At 37.5% G+C, this 27,615-nt stretch overlaps 1 protein-coding gene and 1 long non-coding RNA gene across 3 annotated transcripts in view; one reads left to right on the top strand and one right to left on the bottom strand.

Moving 5' to 3' along the window:
• The window catches only part of LOC149579446 (uncharacterized), a 280,294-nt gene that overhangs the window by 178,962 nt on the left and 73,717 nt on the right, over window positions 1–27,615 (top strand). The window lies entirely within an intron of this gene.
• LOC149579447 (uncharacterized) overlaps window positions 1–27,615 on the bottom strand; it is a 236,246-nt gene that overhangs the window by 191,672 nt on the left and 16,959 nt on the right. The window contains exon 3 of one of the 2 annotated variants that reach the window (XR_016365072.1): window positions 128–278. This is a non-coding gene — a long non-coding RNA (uncharacterized LOC149579447). Of the gene's footprint in view, window positions 1–127; window positions 731–27,615 lie in introns of those variants that run through there. The other variant, XR_016365073.1, reaches the window with a different exon arrangement.

Genomic DNA, 27,615 nt, shown 5'->3' with positions numbered 1-27,615 from the left:
ATAAATTGTGCCGTAAATAATATATGCAATCTACTAAAACATAAATAAGGTATTATATAAACATTTAAAACTTTCATCAATTAAAAGTTTGCTTAAAAAAATCAAAACGAAACCAGGTATACTCAACTGTTGACGTAGGCTGCTCTGTCCGTCTGCAACAAAACAGTTTGCACCACATCCCAGGCTCCTCCGTCCGTCTGCAACAAGATCGTGTGCTCCGTACGTCTCTCTGAACGAATGTCTCGTCCCAAGCTGCTTCATCTGTGTACTCCATTTGTCTGCGAAAACACAGGCAAAAAATAGGGTTCTTGGATGTCGTCAGCCCCAAATTTGATGGAAGTTCAAGTCAAATCGCCATGTCAAAGCCCAAATTCAAAGTCAAATCGCCAGGACAGCTTTAAAATGACGAGATACGAGTCGCAAAAAGCACGTAGATTTGAGGCTTTTAAAAATGGAACCCTGTCCGATTGCACAAAGATTTTTGGACGATTCTGATTCTGATATGTATCATACCAGAATCTGAAGGAAAATAGGGGAGTATCGGTAACTTAGCAAGAAAGTATTTATCATTACATTCCATGGTATTTTTTAATGAAGTTATAGATTGTTATAGCTTCTTTCTTTGCAGAAGAAGGCTGCATATCTTAACAGGTGCAATTTAACCTCCATAAACTGTATCATTTTCAGTATTATAAAGGATACTTCTAGTTTATATGCTGATTTTTTAAAATCTGAGAAAAGAATGCATGGAATAACTTGAAACAGTATCGAAATAAGATTGCTTTAGAAAAGATGTAAACTTAAAAACACCTTGACATGTTGTATTAGACAAAGATGTAGTAGTGATCCTTAAAAAAAACCATTATCTGTAATTTTGTAATCATAGAACAGCTAGTGTTTAAAAATCTAGAATATTTTCAAGAATTGCAGGATTTCAGAAAAGGCCCATTTTTTGCTTTTACCATGATAGCTCAACTCGTACAGGAATTCTTAGGAATGAAAACAAATCTTAGTAGACTGAAATCCATTTAAAATATTTTTGTACCTTGCATAAAATGCCAAACAAACTTTGTATGATTTGGGTGATGTGCTATGCATATTTAGCAGAGGCAGGGCAGAAAATTCCATATTTTAAGGATGGTAATGGTACAGATTGTGTTCTTGGGAATACCTATCCCATACATTGAGTAGTATTTATAGTAGGTACAGATGTAGTATAGGACATATATGGTAGTTCAAGAACCTCATAACCCAAGAATGAAATAGAGACATTTAATGATAATTAAAACTGAAAAAGACAAGTGGCGTTATTGGTCAACGAATCAAGAAAAATAAATTAGGAGAAGCTGAAGAGGAAAGGGAGGGGAGAGGTTATTTTACAAGAAACTTTAAAGAGATTAGATACCTTTGTTGAAGGTTTTCTTGGGCTACTACAGAATTAGTAATGCATTTAAAAAACTACTAACAGATTATGTGCTAGGTAAGGCCATTGATAATGAAGGGAAGGTGGTCAAAGGTGCATAGGGTGAGAAAAATTATGACCTAGAGACTATGTTGAGTTCAGCCAAGAAAAAATATCAATAGAGTATGAGTAATGAGATACCATGAATATTTCAAGGAATTGTTATTTTTGGGACATGAGCCTGTAATTCGAGTTCCTAAACAAATGTACGATTGGTAATTCTAATGTTCCCTTTCTAGCATTCATAACATGCTGTGTGATTAGCTTAATTTCCAATTCGTGAAACAAATCTGATTCCGGCACATGAATCAGATCCATGGATTCAGGCTTTTATTTGTTCCCAATTATGACTCATGGAGGATTTTGTGTGTGTGTGCGATATATATATATATACACTAAAAATAAGAGAAATATACATAATTCTAAAACTATGAGAGCAAATGAACTTGCATCATGAATAAAAGGGTCACTGTTTTTTGTTTTTATGCCTTGCATTGCCTCAGATCCGCATTGGGTCCTTGAGCTATGACTTGGATCCGTGAGGATTCGGGTAGGATCCTTGATTCATCCCATGGATTCACAAGTCGCAGATCTAATGGATCCATAGGCAGAATCAATAATCCTGCCCGGATTCTAATGGATCCAAGCCCAAATCCGAATCCAGATTTGACCTGTATATGACGAATCTGGTAATTAAGGTCACTAGCCTATTTCTTGGTAGTCTTATAGGCTAACCAAGTTGTTAAAGGGACTTACAAGTCATTTGGCCTAGTTAGTTTTAGTTACCATTATGAGGGGACTTTGACATAGTTTAGGGCATACCTACTATTTCTAGTAAGTCATTCTAGGCATGCTGAGACATCCGGTAGAAGTGCATATCGATGGTAATTGTTTAAAATTGACAAGAATATTTATTTATCATTGATATGATTTATTGTACTATAATAAAGTTATTTAATAAACTTAAATTTAATTATTTAACGTGATTAATGCATTATTTACAGTTTGTGGAAAATTTTAAATTAAATGATACCCATTATTTTACAATACGTTGGAGACAAAAAATGTTTGGTAGCTTAAGTTGAAAGAATATCATGTTAAATGGTATGAGCAATATTAAGGAAAAAGCAATCACCATAAAATAAGGGCAAAAAAGTAGCTATGAGAAAATAGGGGGCAAACCAGAAAAATATCTTCGAAAAATAGGAAAGGGCAAAAGGGTGATTTTGTTTATCCCACATTGACAAGGTGTCATGTCCCCTCTTTTAGCTCTATCTAGTAGGACGTGGGAGTTAGCCTATCAGGGAGTCTCGTAGGCTAGCAGTGGTGTTTAGAGACTCAGTCAGGGTATACAGTGTTCGGATTTGGAGTTTCAAACAGTAGGAGGGCAATTGAGAGCAGTTCCTTAATTGTAGGAGGAGTTTCCTACATATTAGGAGGTGGAGATGGGTTATAGTCTTGAGTCTCTACAAGATCATTCTATGGTTTCAATTTTGGGAGATTCAGAGACGTTCCTATTTTTTGGGAGTATTCCTAATTTTGAGGGATGAGACTGTCAGTTATTTTAGATTATCTAGCATCAGTCACAGGAGGTGACGAGTTTAGTTTCACCTTGTAGAGGTGTTTTGGCTATCAGTTCCCAAGTTATAGCCATTTTGGAGTAATAAGGGTTTTTTTGGCCTCATCTGGGTGAATATCCCTTGGTGCAATAGCTCATTGGAAAGGTCTTGAACTTTTTTAAATATTTCTCTTTTGACTCAGAGCATTTTGGTGAACATATTTCTTTCTATTGGGAAAAAGGTCCTAGGGTTCAAGCTAAGTTTGGTGGGTTATAAGGAGGTAAAGACAAAGTTCGAAGGCATTATTGACATTATATCTTGGATTCGTGTTTTGGGCTTTGATTGAGCTTTCAGCATTTGGGATGCCAACCCCACTTGCTTTGCCTATTTAAATAGTGGTTTGGATTCTTGCAGTCAGAAGCATCTTGGAGATTGTGCATTGTTTCTTCTGGAGAATGCAATACTGAGTCAGAGTTTTAGCTGGGGTTTGGGCATTTTACCCACGTGTGGGTTCTTTGCTGCTGTACGGCCGTGCCTGGCAGCCATATTCTTTCCCATGTGCAGCATTTGAGAGCTGGATTCTGGTCATAGCTTCCTTCTGGGATCATATTTCACCTTCACGCCTTCAGGTTCGCTTTATTCTTGGTTCTAATCATCTTGATATTATTGTAAATCTTCATCCAGTTACATATTAGGTGTATATTCAAAAAAATCTGCTTGAAACGACTTTTCTTTAAATGTATTTGGAATACATTTTCAGAATTGGTTCATGTTATTGTACTTCTGTTATTACTTATTGAAAAATCATAAAAAATATAAAACAATCAAACCCATCTGCAACTTCTATCTAGTTCTGCAATAAAATTTTAATAAACATGGAAAACAAATTTAAAAATATAAAATTACAGCAGATCAGAAGAAGAGATCCATCAGGGATCTTTCGCAAGTTGAGTGGATGAGCTCTTAGAAAGTGTTATAAAAGAGATTAAAGATCTCTCTTTCAGCATGCTTGGTGACTATGTGAAATTAATGCCACTATTTGGAGATTTTCTATCAAGGACTATAGAGGATGAAATCCTTCTACAGTAACGATCTTGATGTTCTTGCAAAACACAGGCTAGGGTTTTGAATCTAAGTTTCAAGATAACTAGAATTTGGAGTGTGTTTTCGTTTCTATCTAGTTGCCCAAAGGTTTGAGATGAGATAATCCTTTGCTTTATATGTTAGAGTTTTAGTCTTCTTTGATTTATCATTTGGTACTATTGTGTGAGTAAATCAAGGGGTTGATTTATAATAGAGTTGCATTTCCATTCATTTCTAAGAACTCTATTTACCACTACGTATGGGTAAAGTGAGTTTATACATAATAGAGATATAGAAAGGAATAGAATACAATAGGAAACAATACAATATCTAAGAATTGCCAAGTTCTTTATTAATGACAGATAAGTTTACACCAAGTATTTAGATTCCGCAAAACACCATGACTCCATATGCAATGATCATAATGCTCTATTCCATCTGAGCACAAATATACGGGGTGCAAGGTGAACCGTCACAACCAATAACTACCTATCCCTTGGTTACACTAACAAAAATAATGACTCTTAATGACATTGATATTACTTCCTGATAAAAAACTTGATATGTTGTCGGAATATCTAGAAGACTATTGGAACTATGCATTGACTTTCAATGAGCTTTTAATTGCACTCAATAGACATCTCCACTTGTCAACTCCAGGGTGTCTACTGCTGAAGCTCCTACAAGAAGCAAACCAACATGGACTAAAGTTGTAAATAGGTGTTATTGATAAACCATTCTAGACATCTAACACTATTGGTGATGTTTAGCTTGTGGTTGGAGCAATCTGTAGGGTTTAATACATAATAAGGTATGCACATTGGATTGTTTGTATTTAATTGATTAAATCAATATAGTTAGAAGATGTTAGTATAGCTCAAAACTATTGGATGAGTTCAATAATTATTCTCTTTTGTTTTGTATTCAAAGCCAATAGTTTTAGAGTAATCATTATTTATATTTGAAGTTTGGTATTGTAATGCTCTTGCAAATTATAATTCTTCTTATTAACAATATTTAGTATATTTCTTAAATGTGTATTTGTTAATGATTAAAAGATGAAAATAGTTTTGTTTGGACAACAAAAGAAGAAGAGAAGAAACAATTCTCCTACATGGGGAATGAGGGGGAAGGCAAGAAGTTATGGTAGTTACGTCTGGAGAAGAAAATAGAAGGGGGTGAAGGAGACGGGCAGGGATAGTTTTGCAGGGGTGGAAGAATTTCAAAATTGTGTAGAAAATTTGCAGGTTTGAGGAATGACTTCTCTAGTTACATAGTCTTGTCAGGTATTGGCTATCTTTATGTAATGCTCCTACTGAATGTGACCATCCGGGTCAGTAGATTAGCCTATGATAGGAGCTTCCGTAGGCTAATGAAGTGATTAGGGAGCTCATTTGGCAATATTTTCAGGAGTTACTATTTTTAGTAAGTCAATGGGAGTCAAGTGATATGGAAATTTCCAGTGTTTGGCTTGGTGGATTTGGTTGAGAGCTCTCCTATGAGCTATCATACATGGTATTTTGAGTTTGAATCTTATATGATTTTAAAGCCGAAGTTGATTTACTTAATTTTTTAAGTGATAATTAAATAAAAGACTTATCAATTAAGTCACTTTATTATAAAGTTGTTTTAGAAAGGTGTTTCCCATTTATCCCACATTGCTTATACAAATGTAGTCAACTTCCTTGAGGACTTTATATTCTCTTGGCTGGAATCAGTTGAGGCATGCTTGCATGATATTATTAAGCTATTGGATTTCTGGAAAATCAAATTATTGGGCTTGGAGGATGAAACCCCTCTTTGCTAGCATTCTCTTCGCTGTTGAAAGACATAGTCAGGAGGATTATCGAGTGTTTTCATTTAGGAAACATAGTTGGATTTATTGGTGATTTTACACATGATTTAAGAGCTCTGAAGTTCAAGTTATGCAGCCATGAATAGTGTTTGCTACAGTACACATGAACAGTGTTTTTGCTATAGTGTGTGTGAATAGTGTTTTTGCTATAATGCGTGTGAATAGTGTTTTTGCTATAGTGCACATGAATAGTGTTTTTGCTATAGTGCCCATAAATAGTGACTTTGCTACAATGCGCATAAATAGTGTTTTTGCTACATTGCCATGAATAGTGTTGCTACAGTGCATGAACAATGTTGCATTGAGTTTTATGCCCACTCTTGCTGATTAAAAGTTGGGAAGTTATCGTTTCATCTGCAAATCACTACTTCTAGGTTCCTTCCATCATATTGTTCATTTTAGGCATTGTAATTGTTAAATACCAATCTGAATATTTGCTACAGCCTATAAGGCAATTGTACGTAATGATTTCTATTGCAAAATCAATATTTTATCAGCAAATACGGAGTTTCTAGACTTTGCATATTTATTGTTGTATGTTGCTAAATGTTTGTCAAAATGCCATGTTGAAAATAACACTCTAATTGCTAATACTTAGTAGTCTGCAAGTCTCCTCAAAAAAAAGGGGGGGGGGGGTGGTTATTACAGTAGTATCAAAGCTTTAAGTCTTGCCATCCTATGGAAGCCTTATAGGGAATTTGCAATAGCTGGATAGAGGGAAAACTGTTTAACGAAATGTCAAAACACTAAAGTTAGAAATAAAACAGGTTAAGCATGTATGTTTAAGCATGCAACAGAAGCCATTTACTTCTGCCATACCAGAGCAAGAGAACAAAGATTTGGACTCATAGAGCGAGCAGTCTAGTTCATCTGTGCAAGTGGACGTGGAATCTAGTCATACAGACACAGAGGAGATATTCTTTGAACAAAACAACAATATGGGTGACTGAGATAACAGGAATACAGGATTAGGTGGGGGAAGGAATGCCGGTCTAGATCAGGAGGAGGTAATGTTCATACGGTTACTAGGTACGTTAGAGGAGGGCCAGCGTATGCAACAGGAGCAGAATAGGTGAATGGATATGATGTTGCAGCTTATGGCTAGATAGATGGGCATCAATATTAATCCAAGTGATGCAAACAATGGAAATGGGGGCAATGATAATAATGGAGGCCGAGGCAACAACAATGGTCCCAAGAATAACATTAATGGTAATAATAACGGACATAGAAATAATGGGAATGAGGCTGATAACTTTAGACATGTTGCACACCCAGCTCGGTTAGTGAGCTGAAGACCTCTTCTACCCACCTTCCCACCCAGAGATCCGATTCAACCATTAAACGAACCGTGGATTACCGAGTTACAAGATCAGTTCAGGAGGGACAAGGAGGCTAGTGGACCGAAGTTTCAGGCAGATATTTCCCTCAAAGATTACATGAACGTAAGGATAAGACACATGCCTAGAGCATGAGGGAGGAATCAAAACTTTGAGCTAATAAAGAAAGTTGAGGCTGATAACTTTAGACATGTTGCACACCCAGCTCGGTTAGTGAGCTGAAGACCTCTTCTACCCACCTTCCCACCCAGAGATCCGATTCAACCATTAAACGAACCGTGGATTACCGAGTTACAAGATCAGTTCATGAGGGACAAGGAGGCTAGTGAACCGAAGTTTCAGGCAAATATTTCCCTCAAAGATTACATGAACGTAAGGATAAGACACATGCCTAGAGCATGAGGGAGGAATCAAAACTTTCTTTGCCTTATTATGATGCTTAAGGAAAGATGACTACATAAGCTTGGGTGTAGAAGGTAGATACATACTTCCAGTTGAATCTAATGCTTGAGGAGGAGGCTATCAACTATGCAGCTATTCATTTGGATGGTCCAACACATGAGTAGTGGCACCATGGCATGGTAACCATGGGGCATAATTAGATCACATCTTACGAGAAGTTCACTGAGAGACTCATAGGAAGATTTGATAGCAAAGATCCTAAGCTACAGTTTAAAGAGTTGGCACAACTCAAACAGTGGGGATCAGTTGAGACATATATCAGTGGATTTCAAAGGTTAGTTGTGTTAGTTACAGATATTTCAGAGAGGATATTGGTAGTGCTATTTATGGATGGACTCTTAGATCCCTTGAGAGGTTGGGTCAAGGGGCATGACTTGACTACATTATAGGAGGCCACCAAGAAGGCTCGTGACTTAGCACCTTCTTCTTTTAGGAGTAGATTTCAGCATAGGAATTCACATCTTAAGAAGGATAAAGAAAAGGACAAAAAATATTTTCACAAGGATGCTCAGCCAAAAAGTGATAATAAGTTGGACAATGACACCCTGAATGAGTTAAGGAGGAAGAAGCTATATTTTCATTGCAGAGAACCTTGGGATTTATCTCATACGTGCCCTCTCAAAGCTAAGGAAAATCAAATGGAGTATTTATGAGCGGAGGAGTCACAGTCAGAGGGGGAGGAACAACACTCTGATTTGGAGGAGAGTAGCACTCCGGAGGAAAACGACATTCCTAAGGATGATAATTCATTGGCACGGTTGATAGGGGCTCAAAATGCGATCACATTTAAGGTCAGGGGTACTATCCAGGGGCAGAAAGTGATTTCTCTCATTGACGCTGGGGCTACACATAACTTCATTGATGCACAGTTGGTAGCTACGAAAGGTTTACAGACCGAGGAGCATGTTGGGTTTAGAGTCATGGTAGCTAATAGTGAAAAATTATTATGCACTTAGAAGATATCTAATTTTCACATCAAGTTTGGAAATGGCTATGAGTTGGAGGATGAGTTCTATGTAGTAGACATGGCAGACTATGATGTAATCCTTAGCATGACATGGATGGCATCGCTAGTTGAGTTCACACTCAACCTAGCAAAATTGGAGATGAGATTTCAGCATTAGGGAAAAATTGTTGTACTCAGAGGACTTTCAGATGGTAGTTGTAGGGTAGTCTCCCTGAGGAGAATGTAGAGACTTTTTTGGCATAATGATATAGAGTGGGTAGCAGAATGTTTCATTATGCCAACTTTACAAGAGCCGCAAGGGAAGACTCATCCACCAGATATCCAAGAGATACTTGATAGGCACACTAAAATATTTGGCGAGATTCTGCATGGGGTTCCTCCTGACATGTGGATAGAACATGTTATTGAGCTCGAGGAAGGAGCCAAGCCAAACCATTATGATTACTCCCTATCGTTATCCTAAGAAACACAAGGATGAGATAGAGAAGGCAACTAAGGAGTTGTTGGAGATGGGGCACATTAGGCCTAGCAAAAGCCTTTTTGCTTCAGCAATAGTTTTGGTAAAGAAGAAGGATGGGACGATGTGCATGTGCATCGATTAAAAGGAACTGAATAAGAAAACAATTAAAAATAGGTATCCCATTCCTAAGATTGATGAGCTGCATGGGGTATGCTTCTTCACCAAAATTGATTTACGATCCGGATATCATCAGATTCAGATGAGAGCAGAGGACATCGAGAAGAGAGCCTTCCGATGTCACTATGGCTGCTTTGAGTTTATGGTTATGCCATTTGGGCTAACTACATTTCAGAGTTGTATGAACTAGGTATCCAGGAGACAGTTGAGGAGATTCGTCTTGATCTTCTTTGATGACATCTTGGTCTTCAGTAAGACTTGGCAGGAGCACTTACATCTAGAGCAGGTGTTATCTATTCTAGAGAGAGTCGTTGTATGCCAAGGAATCTAAATGCAAGTTTGGCAAGACCAAGCTTCTTTACCTTGGGCATATCATTAGTGCAGATGGTGTACGGGTTGATCCCGAAAAGATTTGAGCTATTGTGGATTGGCCTACTCCCACAAACCTCACATAGATCAAGGGGTTCTTTGGTTTATGTGGTTTTTATAGGAGGTTTTTTAGGGGATTCTCATAGATTGCTACACCTTTGACAAATCTCACCAAGAAGGGGCCTTCACGTAGACAGAGACAATGCAGAGATGTTTTGACCACTTCAAACAGATAATGTCATTTTGTCCGGTTTTAGCTCTACTTGATTTTACGAAACCATTTGAATTTCAGTGTGATGCTTCAAGAGATGGGATAGGGGTAGTATTGATGCAAGAGAGACACCCCATTGCTTTTGAGAGTAGGAAGCTCCAAGGAGTTGAGAGTAGCTATTCTATCTACAACAAGGAAATGTTGGCCATAATGCATGCGTTGGCCAAATTTCGATCTTATTTGGTAGGTGGGCATTTTGTGATCAAGACTGATCACAATAGTATTAAATACTTCATGGGCCAGCGTGATCTTAATGACCGGCAGCAGAAATGGGTTAACCAATTGCAAGCTTATGACTTTGACATAGAGTTTGTCAAAGGTAAGAAAAATGTGGTAGTTGACATTTTATCTCAGAGACCTTACTTATGTGCTCTAGCAGAAATTTTAGGAGATTGGAGAGATCGTATTACAACGGAGTATGTAGGAGATGATTGGGCTTTTGCAATAGTTGCGGGCACCATTCAGGATGACAGGTATGCAGTGTTGGATGGGTTGATAAGATTTCAGGATAGGATTTATTTGATCCCTACATCACAGTTTAGAGAGGAGATTCTGAGGGCATTTCATGATGCACCTATAGCTAGGCATCTAGGGGTCTTCAAGACCTATAGGAAGATTCGAGAGCGGTTCTCATGGAGAGGGCTCAAGGATGATGTTCAGAGGTATGTAGGGAATGTGTTGTTTGTCAATAGAATAAGGGAGAGCACACATTTCCTACAGGTTTACTACAGCCCTTGCCCATTCCAGATGAGAAATGGAAGAGCATTTCTAGGGACTTCGTCAATGGTTTACCAGGAGTGTAGGGGAGAGATTGCATCTATGTGGTGGTAGACCACTTAACGAAATTTTCTCACTTCTTTGCTATTCTATCCACTTACATAGCAGCACAAGTGGCAGATCTTTTCTTCAGAGAGATATTCAGGTTACATGGGTACCTAAATTCACAGTTAGTGACTGGGATAGTAAATTTATGAGTGTTTTTTGGCAAGAATTATTTAGGTTGTGTGGTACAGATCTTACACCCAACACTACTTACCATCCCAGACAAATGGGTAGACGGAGATTGTGAATAAATGGGCGGAGGGATATTTAAGAAACTATGTAAGTACTCAACAGAGAGCTTGGGTCAGATGGTTGCATATGGGAGAGTACCATTATAATACCACGTATCAGATGTCCATCAAGATGACCTCTTTCATGGCACTGTATGGTTATGAAACACCTAGCTTCATCAATTTAGTTTTGGGGAACAACAGAGTGTCCAAAGCTAAAGACTTATTATAGGATAGTTGATGGGGACACAACCCAAGAACAGAATGGACACATCAGAAAAGGGGAAATTATATTAACTGAGAAAATAAGCTAGTACAAACAGTATAGAGAAAATAAACTTCAAAACATGCCCTAAGGCTTACAATAGCATAAATTTGGAGATAATTTCTCCTTTCAGTACCTCCTCTCAAACTCCACTCCGAACTGCCTTTTACAATGCCAAAAATCTCCTTAAATAGACCCCGGAGGGTTAAGGACTAGGAGTACATTCTAGAAAGTGCTAGTAGGCACCCACCAACCAAATAGAAGGTTCCGGAAGCTGTGGTAGAAGTCGGCGCAAATCTAGAAGAATCCAAAAACGGTAACCGAACTTTCGGGAGGCATAACTTTTGAACCGTAGCTCTGATTGACGAACCATTTACATTTCCGGAAAGCTCTCGAAGCGCTCTATAGCCCTATGGACGAGCTTCACTCGTCCCCCATTTTTCGACCCTTTTCGAGGTCATTTAATGCCCCTAACCTGACTTTGAAGCATTCTTAGGTCTCCAAAACCCGAAAAACTGCAATAACTTTCAAACCGTGGGGTCTATTGACCTGATTCTTTTTCTGGAATGCTCTAAATCATGATTACATTCATCTGGCCAATTCACACCTTCTAGGTCACCAAAATGATGGCCAAATTGCATGCTCCTATTTTTTCGGGATTTTCTAGCACACTGATAGTTGAACTGTGAGAGTTGGAACCTTTATTTGACCCAAATGGGTGTCCAAAAATGAAAACACATGAAACAGAAACTAAGTCTAAGTACATTTTTTTGGGTGACACAGGATTGCCCTTATACCACTGGATGCTCCTGCATCAGACACCCAGGGTAGATTGAAAAGTGACCCTGTCACTTTATGAATGGTAGAGGAAATCCCAAATGGGAAACCTCAGCTGCTGAAATTCAAGTTGAGTCCTCGATCGGTCGTCCTTTCCATTTGACCAAATACTCTTCATACTGCTTGTTTCTGGTACTCCTACCCACACGATGATCTAGAATGTCTTCTATCTCCTCCTTCTTAGAAGCAGGAATTGGACATGGCTCTAACACCTCATCTGCACCATCATCATGATACTCTGTTAAATCTGCAATGTTGAAAATGGGAGAAATGTGAATACCATCTGGCAGCTCCACCTCATATGCATTTCCTGAGTCATGTTTCTTCAAAACTTTGCAGGGGCCAAATTTCTTCATTTTCAGCTCGTTGTAAGTACCGACTGGAAATCTTTCTTTTCGTAAGTGCACCATGACTAGATCCGCTACTTGGAATTCCTTATGTCTTCCCCTTTGATCAGCCCTAGCTTTATACTCTTAATTCATCTTGGTAATGTGTGCTTGAACCTCCTCATGTAGACGCTTGATATGTTCAACAAATTCTTCCGCTTCAGCAGTTGTCCTCTCCCCTTGCTCTATCTTCCTCAATTCTGGTGCAGTCCTTGGGCTATTCCCATATACAATTTGGAATGATGATTTTCCAGTACTCCTATTTATAGAGTTATTATAAGCAAACTCTGCCTGTAGTAGAATCAAATCCCATCCCTTGGGCTTATCCCCAACTAAACATCTTAGCAAATTGCCCAGACTTCTGTTTGGCCGTCAGTCTGTGGGTGATGCGTGGAACTGAATTTTAGGTCTGTTCTCAACTTCTTCCACAATGTCCTCCAGAAATACCCCACAAATTTAGTATCTCTGTCAGAAACTATACTCCTTGGAAGACCATGTAGTCTTACCACCTCTTTGAAAAACAAGTCTGCAATATGGACAGCATCATGAGTTTTGTGGCATGGAATGAAATGTGCCATTTTGGAGAACCTATCAACCACCACGAATACTGAGTCATTACCCCTTGTGTCCTTGGCAATCCAAGAACAAAATCCATACTTATGTCCTCCCATGGCCTTGATGGAACAGGCAATGGCTGATATAGGCCAGCATTATGACTAAACCCCTTGGCAACTTGACAAACCTGGCAACTCTGTACAAACTTCTTCACATCCTGTGAAATTTGAGGCCAAAAATAATGTTCTCTAAGAATGGCAATGTTCTTATCTCGACCAAAATGTCCTGCCATCCCTCTACTATGTTTCTCCTTAATCAGATTTTCCCTCATGGAACTTCTTGGAATGCACAATTGACTACCCTTGAACAACATGCCATCCTGAATCAAATAGTCTAACCACTTGGTTCTATCTATAGCAACAGGTTCTTTACAAGCTTTCCATGCTTCAGCAAAATCAGGATCCTCGGGGTACAAATTCTTGAATTCAACAAACCCAACTACTTCAACTTGCATTACTGTAACCAACAACTGTCTCCTACTTAGTGCATCTGCAACCTTGTTAGATTTTCCACTTCTATGCTTCAACACAAATGTATAACTCTGCAAGAACTCTACCTACTTCATATGCCTCTGATTCAATTTACCTTAGCTATTTAGGTACTATAATGCCTGATGATCAGTATACAAAACAAATTCCTTTGGCAATAAATAATGCCTCCATTTCTTTAAGGCCTAAACTATTGCATAGAACTCTTGATCATAAACAGAATACTTCTTCTTTGCATCATTCAATTTTTCACTAAAATATGCAATAGGCTTACCTTCTTGGCTTAATACAGTCCCAATAGCACTGCCACTGGCATCACAATCCACCAGCAAAACCTTTCTTAAATTTGGAAGTGCCAACACAGGCTGTTCTGTTACCTTCTTCAGCAATTCAAAACTTCTCGCAACTGCTACAGTCCATTTGAACTCTTTTCTATCCCCTCTTATTGTATCAGTTAGGGGTGCACATATGCCACTGAAATTCTTAATAAACTTCCTGTAAAAACTAACCAGACCATGAAATGATCTTACCTCAGCAGCAGACCTTGGAGTAGGCCATTCCAAGATGGCTTTTACCTTCTCTGGATCCATTTTGAGACCTCCAGGTGATATAACAAACCCCAAATAGACTAACTCCCTTTTTGCAAAGTTACTTCTTCAGATTAATTAATAGTCTCTCTTCCCTTAGCCTTTCAAGGACACTACGAATATGCAGTAAATGTTCTTCCAAAGTCTTGCTAAAAATTAAAATATCATCCAAATAGACAATAACAAATTTTCCCAAGAACTTCTTAAGTACCTCATTCATGAGCTGCATAAAGGTTCTTGGGGCGTTCGTCAATCCAAAGGGCATGACTAACCACTCATAAAGACCCTCCTTGGTCTTGAAGGCTGTTTTCCACTCATCTCCTTCTCGAATCCGTATCTGGTGATAACCACTCTTCAGATCTATCTTTGTGAAGTATTGAGCTCCACTCAAGCAGTCCATAAGATCATCCATCCTTGGCAAAGGAAACCGGTACTTGATGGTTATCCTATTTATAGCTCGAGAATCTGTACACATCCTCCACTCTCCATCCTTCTTTGGTGCGAGTACTGCAGGTACTGCACATGGACTCAGGCTCTCTCGAATCAAGCCCTTCCTCAGCAGCTCCTGAACCTGTCTATTTAGCTCCTCTGTTTCAATAGGAGTCATCCTATGAGCAGCCTTGTTAGGCAAACTAGCTCCTGGAATCAGATCTATTTGATGACTGATTTTCCTTACTAGTGACAATCCATCTGGAACATTATCAGAGATAATATCTCCAAACTCCCCTAGTAAATCTGAAACGTCAAGTGGCATTTCACTACTACCTTCTTTATCTTTCCTAGCAATCAAAGCATAGCACATATGCTGATGTTTCATGCCATCTAAAAACTTCCTTTCATCAACAAGACAAATCCTAGCACTGATACATATCTTTTCACCTTCCTTTTTCATGGGCTTCAATTTGTGGCGAACTCCATCCTTTGTCAAAGAGTATGTGTTTGCATGTCCATCATGTACTGCATGTCTATCAAACTGCCATGGTCTACCCAACAATAGATGGCAAACATCCATCGAAATAACATCACAGAGAACTTCATCATGGTAACTCCCAATTTTTAATTTCACTAAACATTGTTCACTTACCAGGACCTTATGATCATCTTTTACCCAAGCAATCCGATAGGGCTGGGGATGTTTTTCCCTCTTGAGCTTCAACTTAGAGACCATCTCTTCTGATACCAAGTTATCAGTGCTACCACCATCAATGATCATGTCACAACATTTATCCTCACACTTGCATCTGGTACAAAACAAACTCCTCCGTTGTCCTGGTTCAATCTCACCACTTAGTAGGACTCTTTCATTTACTAAGGTCTCTCCTCTTTCTGCATCCTCTGAATGTGATGATTGTGCATCCTCATCCACATGAGCAACCCTAGCTTGGCCCTCAGCTCTCCTATCTGTCCTTCCTTGTCATTGAGGGCATTCAAAGGCACGATGACCTTCTTCATTGCAATGGAAACAGGTACCACGCAAGCCTCCTCTTCCTTGTCCACGTCCTCTACCTCTTCCTCTCTGATTTCCAAAGTCTTGATCATGGGAGCCGTTGAAGCCCTCATTCCTCTGGTTCTTGCTAGTACCCACATCTTCATTTTTCTTTTGGGTTTCATTGCGGCCTCCAAATGATCTACCGCTTCCCCTTCCTCCTTGACCGCGCCCTCTTTGTCTTCCTTCAAACCTTTTATTCAGCTTCTCTTCAACTCATAGGGCAAACTGGTATGCCTTTTCAACGCTAGTCATTCTTACCAGACTTAATTCCTCCTGGATGCTAGGTCGCAACCCACTGATATAACGACCAACCTTCTCCTTATTTGCTTCTGCATGTCCCGCTCTAATCAAGAGTCAATAAAATTCCTTTGTATATTCTTGGACTAATCTTCCTGCTTGCTTTAACCCATGCATCTTCTTAAACAAATCAAGCTCGTAGTCCACAGGAATGAACTGCTTCTTCAATTTGTCTACCATGCGATCCCATCTTGTGATCTTCTCCTTTCCTCTTCTGTTTCTTTCCAATTGAACCTCTTGCCACCAGATTTTGGCATGGCCTTTGCAAACTTAACCCTATCTGGGTCCCTGATATTCTCATACTCAAAGTATTCTTCCAGTTCATTGATCCAATTGATCAACTCATCTGATTTCAGATTTCCTGAAAATACACCCACTTCAATTGTAGGTCTTTTTCCAAACTTAGTAATGGCCCTAAAAAGCCTTTCCTCTGCATGATTCAGAACTTCCCCTTCAAATTCCCCTTCTGGTTCCATTACTTCTTCTTCATTGTCATCCTCACTGTCGTCACCTGCGGCAACATTTGCTCCTCTACGGAGCTCCTCTTGCAATGCTTGCACCTGCCTTTGGAGGGCTCTAACCTCCTCAGGATTAATAGCTCTGGCCCTTCCACCACGCTTTCTTCATGGAAGCATCTTCTAACTCGAACCCACAACCACACAGTCCTAGTGCAAATTGTCTCACAGTCGGCGCTATGTCTACACACTTAGGAAAACCTGCTCTGATACCACTTGATGGGGACACAACTCAAGAACAGAATGGACACAACAGAAAAGGGGAAATTATATTAACTGAGAAAATAAGCCAGTACAAACAGTACAGAGAAAATAAACTTCAAAACATGCCCTAAGGCTTACAATAGCATAAATCTGGAGATAATTTCTCCTTTCATTACCTCCTCTCAAACTCCACTCCGAACTGCCTTTTACAATGCCAAAAATCTCCTTAAATAGACCCCGGAGGGTTAAGGACTAGGAGTACATTCTAGAAAGTGCTAGTAGGCACCCACTGACCAAATAGAAGGTTCCGGAAGCTGCGGTAGAAGTCGGCGCAAATCTAGAAGAATCCAAAAACGGTAACCGAACTTTCGGGAGGCATAACTTTTGAACCGTAGCTCCGATTGACGAACCGTTTACATTTCCGGAAAGCTCTCGAAGCACTCTATAGCCCTATGGACGAGCTTCATTCGTACCCCATTTTTCGACCCTTTTCGAGGTCATTTAATGCCCCTAACCTGACTTTGAAGCATTCTTAGTAGGTCTCCAAAACCCGGAAAACTGCAATAACTTTCAAACCGTGGGGCCTATTGACTTGATTCTTTTTCTGGAATGCTCTAAATCACGATTACATTCATCTGGCCAATTCACACCTTCTAGGTCACCAAAATGATGGCCAAATTGCATGCTCCTATTTTTTCGAGATTTTCTAGCACACTGATAGTTGAACTGTGAGAGTTGGAACCTTTATTTGACCCAAATGGGTGTCCAAAAATGAAAACACATGAAACGGAAACTAAGTCTAAGTACATTTTTTTGGGTGACACAGGATTGCCCTTATACCACTGGATGCTCCTGCATCAATAGTCAGGATATCTTGCGAGTGCTCAGGGAGAACATACAGCAGGCTTAGAATCAACAGAAGTTGTATGTTGATCAGCATAGGGTAGATCATAGTTTTGAGGTAGGGGATATGATTTACTTGAGGCTACAGCCATAAAGAAAATCAGTGCTCAAGAAAAGCGGAGCCAAAAAGTTGAAGCCTAGGTTTTATGGCCCCTACAGAGTGATTCGCAAAGTGGGTGTGGTCGCCTATGAGATTGAGCTTCCGAACGGCAGTTGAGTACATAATGTGTTTCATGTGTCGAGACTTAAGAAAGCCATTGGTCAAAGAATTGTGCCTTTTGCAGATTTGCCACCGTTGGATGAGGGTAAGTTTGTGTTGGTCCCTGAAGCTATTCTGCATACCAGAGAGAGGACTCTTAGGAACAGGGTAGTTAAAGAATACTTGGTTAAGAGGAGAAACCTGCCAGAGGAGGATGCTACATGGGAAAAAGAGCAGGTATTGCAGCATCAAGAACTGAGATTGCTTTAGGACAAGAAATTTCAAGGGGGGCGGATTGTAATGTCCCCTACTAAATGTGACCATCAAGGTTAGTAGATTAGCTTATGATAGGAGCTTCTGTAGACTAATGAAGTGATTAGGGAGCTCATTTGCCAGTATTTTTAGGAGTTACTATTTTTAGTAAGTCAGTGAGACTCAAGTGATATGGAAATTTTTAGTGTTTGGCTTGGTGGATTTGGTTGAGCTCTTTCTGACCAACTATCATACATGGTATTCTGAGTTCAACTCTTATATGATTTTAATGCCAAAGTTACTTTACTTTATTATAAAGTGATAATTAAATAAAAGACTTATCAATTAAGTCACTTTATTATGAAGTTCCCATGTATCCCACATTGCTTATGCAAATGTAGTCGACTTCCTTAAAGACTTTATATTTTCTTGGCTAGAATGAGTTGAGGCATGCTTGGATGATATTATTATTATGCTATTAGATTTCTAGGAAATCAAATTGTTGGGCTTGGAGGATGAAACCCCTCTTTGCTAGCATTCTCTTCGTTGTTGAAAGACACAGACTGGAGGGTTATCAAGTGTTTTCATTCAGGAAACACAGTGGGATTTATTGGTGATTTTACACATGAAGTTCAAGTTATGCAACCATGAATAGTGTTTTCTACAGTGCATGTGAACAGTGTTTTTGCTACAGTGTGCGTGAATAGTGTTTTTGCTACAGTACGCATGAATAGTGTTTTTGCTACAGTGCCCATGAATGGTGACTTTGCTACAGTGTGCATGAATAGTGTTTTTGCTACAGTGCCGTGCATAGTGCTGCTATAGTGCATGAATAGTGTTGCATCGAGTCTTCTGCCCATTCTTGCCGGTTAAAAGTTGGGACGCTGTCATTTCATCTTCATATCACTACTTCCAGGTTCCTTGCATCATACTATTCATTTTAGGCATTGTATTTGTTAATACCAGTCCGAATTTTATTTGCAGCCTATAAGGCAATTGCATGTAATCATTTCTTTTGCAAAATCAATATTTTATCAGAAGATTTGGAGGTTCTAGACTTTGCATATTTATTGTTTTATGTTGCTAATTGTTTGTTAAAATGCCATGTTGAAAATAACACTCTAATTGATTATACTTAGTAGTCTGCAAGTCTCCTTAAAAAAAGGGGGTAGTTATTACACTTTAGCACTAAGAAAAGCAATCAAGATAGAAGGTGGTAACCCATTGACGGTCTGAGATTATTGGTGCAAAAATATACATTTTTGGAAGTAACATATTCTGAGACATTACTATGGGAATTAGATGACACTCACTGAGGAGGCCTAAAAAGATTGGAGTTGTTTTCCCTTCTTGGAAATACTAGCATGACAAAGCTTAGCTCTTGTAAAGTCAGTATTGGCACTAGTTTTGAACAAACCATTGCAGTTAATTAAGGATTTTGAAAGAAGAACCCTTTTGGTTAGGAATGGAAGTAACCAAGATTCATTGCTATCTCAGAAGTTCATGGAAGGTATCTTACACTTATTAAAAACAAATCATTCCGCGAAAGCCATGGCATTTTGGTAATGTGGTTTTAAGTTTTATAGTGAGCACAAAGATTGGTGATGTCACATCAAGGAAACTAGTTGACAAAAGTTGACAATCCTCTTGAGATGGTGATATCTCAGAGAAAGTAGATAACTAATGTCTAGAAAACTTTAAGATAAGCTGCATCATTTTGGTTAGGGAGAGTTCTAAGAAGAAAGGTTCAAGGAGTTTTGATCAAAATATAGGGACAAGTGTTATGAGAATTTGGTGATTTAAAGGAGTTTTGCATGCACAAATATAGTGTATCTATATAACATAACTATCAAAAGTAGTTTCATCTCCAGTCGACATCTTCTGTAGTCGTATGTAGTTACTAGACCTATGTTTAGACATGGAAAAAAAATAACTAAGAGGAAGTCATGATTGTGAGGAAGCTGGAGTTGAGCTAATAACCAAGAAGTCAACATCTTCGTTTTGTTAAGTCATTTATTCTAAGCAAGGAGTCAGTTGATAAATAACCACCAAGCTGGAGATGAAATAATTGTTAAAATGTTTAGAATAATTGAGAGCGGGTGGTTGAATCAATTACTCAAGGTCCATAAGTCCCATTTGAACAATCAAACATTAAATATTCTATGTTCTACTTATCTTGTTGTAACTTGATCTCTACTGTTTATTGACAAACAAATTTACTAGTACTTCACTGTCCCATCATAAACAACTTTGTTGAATATAAACATGTAAATGTAAAACACCATAAAACATTCAACACAAGTTTGACATTAGGATTTAATGTGGAAACCCAATTTGGGAAAAACCACTAGCAACATGTCACCAATTTTTCAATTTTTTGAAGTGAGCCCTATTAGGAGCCAACCCTGTTAAAAGTTATAATACAAATTGTTAAATGTGGCTTGGTTAGAGGATTTAATCACCCTATTAGGAGTTTCCTTGTCAGAGGATTTTAGAACATTCCATTAGAATGTCACCCACTTACAGGGTTTAAACAAACTTGTTAAGTCCTTCAAATGATTGTTAGGTCAATATTTTATTAAAAGGGTTTCAAACTATTTGCAATGATAAGAAAGAAAACAATAGGGTTTGATTTGTATGATTACAACTCACTTTGTAGTTTTAGATCACAGTTTAGTTCATGTGTTGATTCTGTGATAAGTCCCCCTTATCATCTCTGTCCTTGATTCACTTGACAAATCTTCAAGCAATCAATCTTCTCCTTCCAACAAACTTAAGCCTTTTTCTTAGGTTCATTTTTCAGCTTCAACATCATCCACGCAAGCATTTCCTTTCTCTTGCTTCGCTCTCACACACTCTCTCTTTGACTCTATGCCTCCTTAAATAGGCGATTCTAGTTTTTTGTCGTTTTTCATGATCATCGTAGATCTTACGGTTTGTGATCTGATTCATTAGATTCATTGTATTTGCCCATGTTCTTCATTTCTAAAAACTTATCTTCGAATTCATTCATTAGGTACGATACCTAATCCTCTCCTTGAATTAAATGATCCAACTTATCAATCTTATCTTCAAGGCGGTTTCCATATCCCAAGAATTCAATTGAGTCTGCTAGAAATCTCGATTCCTCATACACATTAAAAAATACTATTACTCGGTCATTACTAAATTTCTTGGTTGCTGTAGAACTTGTAGCTCGACATCAACTAATTTTCTTGGTCAATATTGATGCTCGGTCAACACTGAATTTATTTGGCACTTACTGTGGCTCGGTTTACACTAGATCACTCAGCAATCCTTACTCTTTCACTCCATTGCTCGATCGGGGTTTACATAAGTGATATATCTTGGCTTGTACCTTAAAAACTTAAACATCAACATTATTTAAACAATCACTTTGTTTTGGCAAAATCTAACTAATCAAATGTCCGTTGTAGCTTCCTTTTCATAACTCAACATTTTCTCAAGGTCCTTTTGTTATGACTAATCTTTCAAATCCTCTTCATCAATAAAATAGATATGACATTTAGATTAGAGAGCAACATGTCTCATCAATAGATTTGACATTAATGAGAAAACAACAATTGTTCTAATTGTAGTGTCCAACAATCTCCCTCTTTGGTATTGATAGCAGCACCTTAATAGTATCTTAAAATATCACAAGTATGTGAATACAGTCTCCCTCTTTGTTACCATGCAATCCAAAAGATTTCATTTACATGAGTGACCAAATATCCTTAGTTTCATTTTGATTCTCATCCGTATAATTTCAGAAACTTCCTCTAAGTTTTGACATCTCTCCCTCTGTAGTTCTCTCCCTCTATAGTTTATCTCTCCCTCATTGACAACAATACCAAAGACACTAGCTTTCTTGGCTTCTTTCACTTCATACATCTTGATTATGTAGATATTTGCATGTCTTGCTGATTTTTGTCATCTATCCATGACTGATCTGTTATGTTTTTATGAGTTCCACTACCTTAGGCATCTCCTAAAGTAGAATTGTCTGCATCAATGTGTATGATATTCTAATTAGCACAGTTGATGCAATTCGCCATATCTCCTTAAGTTGTTTCATTTAGAAGAATCACCCCTAATTTAGTTCTAAGATATTCATGAGCATCTTTAGGTAAGGCTTTAGTGAATATGTTAACAATTTGTTCTTTGGTGTGCACATATTCTAAGTTCACTTCTTTGTCCTGAACTAGTTCTCTCAGGTAGTGATACTTGATAGCAATGTGCTTTGTTTTAGTGTGCATTATTGGATTCTTTGATATGTTAATAGCACTTTTGTTATCACCATAGTTAACCACTGGATCTATAATTTCTTCCTTCATTTGTTTCAACAATTGTTTGATCCACATAATATTTGAACAATTCAGAAACGACCACATACTCGGTTTCAGTTGTTGATTAAGAAATACAATTTTGTTTCTTGCTTGTCCATGACACCAATCTCTTTCCTAGAAAGAATGCACCTGCACAAGTACTTTTTCTGTCATCAACATTTTCTGCCCAATTAGAGTCAGTGAATACCTTCAAGTAAAATCTATCACTCCTTTTGTAATACAATCCATAGTCTTATGTACCTTTTAGATATCTCAATATCCTTCTCACAACCATCATGTGATTCTCCTTAGGATTTTCTCAAAATCTAGCAACTATCCCAACTGCTAATGCAATATTAGGTCTACTATGAACAACATTTTGTATTTTTTCAATCATTGATCTGTATAATGTTTGGTTCACATCAGCAAATTCATCATTATTAGATAAATTATGTCTTGTAGACATGGGTGTGCTCACTGGTCTTGACTCTTCGACTCCAAAAGTTTTTAGTATCTCTTTGATATATTTGGACTGAGTAATGAAAATACAAAACTCCATTTTATATACTTGCAAACTAACAAGAATTTGATTTCACCAAACATTGATATCTCAAATTCCTTCTTCATTTCATCAACAAATGATTTGCATAATGCTTCTTTTCCTCCAAATATAATGTCACGAACAAAGATTTTAGATAGTAGTACTTGATTTTTCTTACTAGTCTTCAAGTATAGATTATTGTTATCATTTGCCCTTTCAAAACCAATCTTCACTAAGTAGTTGTGAAGTCTTTCATACCATGCTCTTGGGGTCTGTGTCAATCCATAAAGAGCTTTGTTTAGTTTACATATCATATTCTTCTTGTCTAGATCCACAAATCCTTTAGGTTGTTCAATCTATACTTCTTCAAGTATACCATTTAAAAATGCAGATTTCACATCCATCTGATATACCTTGAAATTCTTGTAGGGTGAATATGCAAGAAGAGTTATGACTCCTAGTCTTGCAATAGGAGCAAAAGTTTCTCCATAGTCAACTCCTACTTGAGCATATCCTTTGTATACCAATCTTGTCATGTTCCTTGTTACTTCACCATTTTCATTTAGCTTATTCTTGAAAACCCACTTTGATCCAATAACATTTGTATCCTTTGGTCTTGGTACTAGGGTCCAAGTATTATTCTTCTCAATCTGTTCAATTTTCTCATTCATTGCCAAATCCAATCGTCATTATCTAGGGCATTTTTCACTGATTTGGGCTCAAATTCACAAAGTAAGCATGTATTATCTCTGAGTCTTTTTCTTGTCATAACACTTGATTCAACATCACCAATTATTTCTTCAGGTTTGTAATGTCTTCTTACATACTTGGCTAGCATAGGTGGTCTCCTTTGTTCTTCAATAGGTCATCATGAAAGATAATCTTAGGTTCATTTAGTCTTTCTTGTTTAGGTTTTGTATGCTTGGCATTGTCTATCTGATGGTTGGCATCGCCTATCTATGACTCGACATCTTCTAGCTATTGCTCGGCATTCCTTGTTTGTTGGGGAACTGCACCCTTGTTTCTTTGTTCAATAGGAGTGCTTGGAGCATCATTATCCACATAGATGAATGTATTGTAATCTTCAAGTTTCTTTTTACATTAACATCATTTCTTTCTACAAACTTATCAACTTTCACATTTGCACTATCCACAACTTTGTTAGTGTTAGAATTCAAATAATTGCAAACTTTACTATTAATAGAATACCTTAGGAATATACTTTCATCACTCTTTGCATCAAGTTTTCCATTTCTATTATCTTTAAATAAATAGCATTTTTTTCCAAAGATTTTGAAATATTTCATATTAGGAACATATCCATGCCATAGTTCAAAAGGTGTAGCATTTGTACCTTTCTTGACTTGTACTCTATTCAGGGTATAAATAGCAATGCTAATAGCTTCTCTACAATATTTTTGTGATACATTCTTCTCCATCATCAATGTTCTAGCATAGTCCATTATTGATCTATTTCTTCTTTCAACTATCCAATTTTGAAAAGTGGTCATTGGTGCTGGCATCTTTCTTTTGATTCCTTGATCGTTACAAAATGTATTGAACTCATTAGAAATGAATTCACAACCTCGGTCAAATCTCAAACACTTAAGATTCTTCCTTGTTTCTTTATCAACTCCAGCCAAATACCACTTAAATTACTGAAAGGCATCAGATTTAGCTTTGAGAAACATTACAGTCATCATCCTAGAGTAGTCATCAACAAACAGAATGAAATACTTATCTCCACAATAGCTTTGAACATCGATAGGTCCACATAGGTTAGTATTAACCAATTCCAAAATATCACTAGATGTGAATGTTTTATTCTTGAAACTAGATTTTGTCATTTTTCCCAGTTGACATTGTTCAATTTTACACACAACATTATCAAGTTTCTTTAGCTTTGGCAACCCTCTTACTTTCTTCATTTTAGTAATGTTTATTAAATTGTCAAAGTTTACATGTCATAACCTTTTGTGCCATAAGCAAATTGTTGTGCAAACAAACATGTTTTAGTAGATAAATATAGATAGAACAAGTTACCTTTTGTCTACTCACCACTTCCAATCATCTTTCTATCAGCATCATATATCTTGACCTTTATGTGATGGAATTCATCTTTGTATCTTGATTTGTTCAGCTGTGAAACACTCAATAGATTATAGTTAAGTCCTTCCACCCAGTGAACATTATCATGCTTGATTTTGTCAGTCAATTGAATAGTTCCTTTACCTTCCACAATGTAATGTCACCACCATAGTAGTCGACCAAGTGTGTATGCGTTAGCCTAGTTCTACATGGTGTCGATGGCTAACGAAGTATAACAAAGGGTTTAAAGGGATCTTAAAGTGTTTTGGCATAGTCATCTCTAGTTGGGGCCAAAACGGAGTTGATTTACTTAGTCTCAAGCATACTATTTTTAATAAGTTATCAAGACACAAGGGAGACTAGTTTTGGTGATTGAATTTGATACTACTCAGCGAGGGCTTTTCGACGAGCTATCACTCATGCTACTCGAAGTCCGATAGCAAATATATTTTAATGTCTAAAGTATTATTAAAGTAACATTTAATTTAGTTGTAAAATATTTAAGTGTTACTTTAATATTAAATTTTATGGAATGTGTGCAAATCAAAAAGGGGTGCCTAAGAGAGACATAAGTGATTATTTTAACATGTTTTATATTGCACATCTTTTATCCCACATTGCTCATATGAGTTGAATCAACTTTTAGAGAAAGAATAAAAGGGAGCATTAGTGGCTTCATTCGGCAGGTTGAATATGAAAAGAAAATTGATATGTGAGTTGCAGATCCATTCTTGGCATTAGAGAACGTCTATCCTCTCTTGTGACATTCTAGACTTCATTCCCTTGGGGTTTGGCCTTTGGAATTGATTTCTATTAGCTTCATTAACAGGCAGATTAGGCGCATTTCCAGCTACAAGCGGATTAATTGTTTGCTCATATCATTTTCCCTTCTTGTCTGATGCTTATGCCATTATGAAGGGATGATTTTATGAGGGTCTTGGACTGATTGAAAGCTGACTTTACTGTAGCAGCACTGTAGCACAACACTTTTCATATTACTACAGCAAAAAGATGGGAAGTCATTACCGGAATATTATGTTATAATGCCGGAGTAATTAGTGAGTTGAAACATTTACTATGTATTTGGTTTTATTAGTTTGAAAATTAATATTGTTTCAGCAGTAGTTCAATCTTCAGTTTGCATATTATTATAAATTCCTTCTTGTTCATGTTATGTGGTTTCAAATATATGCAAAGACAAAAACAAGCAAGCATTTTATTTCCAGATCCATAAAGGGGTTTACACATTTAATGGATAAATTAAGAGTTAGATGCAAATTATTTGACTAAATTCCTATCAGAACTTGGTTTAGTTTTGGGGCATTTTTACAGTGTCCATTACACACAACACATGGAATATTATTACCAAACTTAACACAACCAACCTTGTATGGTCCAGTGTCTTCAAATTTTTTTTATCACCCATCATATGATTAGAGCAACCACTATCAATTATCCATCCGTCACTTTTGTTCACAAAAGAGACTAAAGCAGTTTTCTCATCTTCATCAGAATTTTCTTTCATAGCAATATAGACAACTTCATCATCATTACTTTCAAATTCAGTGTCAGTTTCTTCTTTAGCAATATAACAAGACTTCTTACCTTTGTCATCCTTATTCTTCTTGTAAACTCGATCATCTCTTCTTCCTTTGTACTTGCTTTCCTTCCTTTCATCCTTGTCTTCCTTGTCAGGACATCTAGCAGCAATATGACCAACCTTGTTGCATAAGAAACAAATGATGGGTAATTTACGTCTGCCTCTTCCAAATATTTTTGCAATAAGTGCTTCAAGTTCATCAAGCTCATCATCAGAAGTGTCACTATCACTCTTCACATGTTTGTCTTTTCTTTTGGTAAGGACCAATTGTGACTTAAAAGCAAATTCAATAGTAGCAAGTGTGTAGTTATCAAAGTTAGACATCTCAAAAAGCAATAAGTCTACCAATTACACCTTCCAAGGTCAAAGTGTTACTTGGAGTACATCTCAACTCTTGTATTGCAAAGACTCTAATGGCATATACAGGGAGTAGAGTCCTCAATACCTTGCTTATCACTATTTCATCTTTGATTTCTCCATTTGCACCTTGAATAACATTTACAACTTCCTTGACTCTTGTACAATATTGTACTATATTGTCACCTTCCATCATTCTATATTCTCATCAAATTTACCTCTTAGGACATTGTCATCTCCTCCATATATGGTTTTCAGTTTTTCCCACATCTTCTTTGCATTGTCACATTCTTTTATATCATCAAACTTAGCATAGCTTAAGGTTGAGGGAATCTCCAACATTGCCTGATTGTGCTCTTTTTTTTTTTAGTTGTTTAGCAATCAGAAGAGTGGTTGTTATCTTCACATATCCATTGTCCACAAAGTTTATAGCAGCATCATTGATATTGGATATATGCAGCCTCATCAACGTTTGGCATCCAGGAAAGTTCTCCTTGTTCAGCCTTGGTACCTCCCTTTTGTGAGTCATGATCTTTAGCTTTAAGTTCCTTCAAACTTCTCTTTGTAAGCATTGGGCTCAGATACCAATTGTTAGAATGTTTAAAAT

The sequence above is a fragment of the Cupressus sempervirens genome, chromosome 1, assembly GCF_028749045.1.
Source record: "Cupressus sempervirens isolate cs-2001-9-10 chromosome 1, ASM2874904v1, whole genome shotgun sequence".
Classification (NCBI taxonomy): domain Eukaryota; kingdom Viridiplantae; phylum Streptophyta; class Pinopsida; order Cupressales; family Cupressaceae; genus Cupressus; species Cupressus sempervirens.
Note: the sequence above shows the minus strand (reverse complement) of the source record. Positions and strands in the feature narration are given on the sequence as shown.